Source organism: Erpetoichthys calabaricus, chromosome 2, assembly GCF_900747795.2.
Source record: "Erpetoichthys calabaricus chromosome 2, fErpCal1.3, whole genome shotgun sequence".
NCBI lineage: Eukaryota > Metazoa > Chordata > Cladistia > Polypteriformes > Polypteridae > Erpetoichthys > Erpetoichthys calabaricus.
In genome coordinates, this window is record NC_041395.2 from 128738596 (window position 1) to 128740073 (window position 1478).

The window sequence follows — 1478 nt, forward strand, 5'->3', positions numbered from 1 at the left end:
CTGAACGAGAATTTGAACTCTTTTTCATGTTGTTTTATAGCATATCTTAAAAATAACATTTTAAGATACTTAAAGATTATATAAATTAAAGTCAACTTAATGGTCAAAGTACATTGGTTATTCTGAGACTGTAGGTGTATAAAATATAGAAGACTATGACTGTACTCTTATATTATGTCATTTGTATAAAGTGAATTCTGTAAATCATGCAGCAAACTTTTATACCTACATTCCCAACATGTGATATAAAAAAGATAAATGCATCTTATATTTAATAAATATTTGTATAACCAATAAACTTGCCTCACCTTTTATTGTTGACTAGTTTATGACTGTCAGCTAAGACGACCACAGTATGTCTGAATGCTTGGTGGGGTTTTGCATGGCAGTTGGAAGTCATCAATCCCAATCTCACCCAAGACTGCAGAGAGCACAGCATGTTCATCACCCAGGTCATTCTCCTTTTGCTTCTTGGATGCCAGTGTGGAGTAGGGGGTCCTGTGTGCATTGTGAGATTTACTACTCCCTCCAGTTTCTACATGCCACTTCGTACACTAACTGAACAGTTCTCCTGTGATATGAAGACATACAGGTTATACACATGCACAATTGCTGCTGTCCTGATTGACTTCTCTTATTGCACATCACACTATTTGTAAGCTAGTAGATTTGTGGTAGATTCTGCTGTGAACGTCACAGTTCCACTATAAAAGTTATGATGCTGTTCAACAGAGCTGTTGCTTACAAAATATTTAGGAAGTTTTGCATATTCAGCCAATGTACTTTAAGGATTAAAGTTATACATAATACAATTTTATTTAGAAAATGTCTTTCTGGGCCCTCAAAGACAAATTAAATTAAGTTGCTGAATAAAAGCTATTCTATAATGTACCAATAATAATATAAATGCAGTAAAAGTAGGCACAGTAAAATATATGTCATATTTTTATAAAGTAACATAAAAAGCTACAGCAGATAAGAGGAGAAAGCTTTTTAATAGATCAAGAACACAAAATTTGAGGTTCATCCATGAAGAACTTCCAGAGTTGGAAGGGAGGAATATATACAGTAGAAGGTGGAGCTCGGTGGAACACAAGAAATGTTTCAGTCTGTATGAATAGACAGCCCTCTGGAAGATGGTGGCGTGGGGTTTGATCATGGATAGATTTAAATATCATGAAAAACCACCAGTGGATCTGAAAATTAAAAGGGAGTAATGTTTTCACTAGGTTTTGTTCACATATGTGTTGTATCTACTGCTTTTTGTACATTTTGTAGTTTGTCAGGTAACCAATGTAAAACACTAAACAGATCATTATTTTCCTAAGGATCTATACAGTGGCAAAGATAGGTACTTTTTACAATGCTGGGCTTATAGGAAATTGATATTTGGGTGTTGATCTAACTTAAAGAACTAATGAAATCAACAAAATGTCTGGGTGGGGTTGGTATGGGCATAAATATGTGTTATCTACATA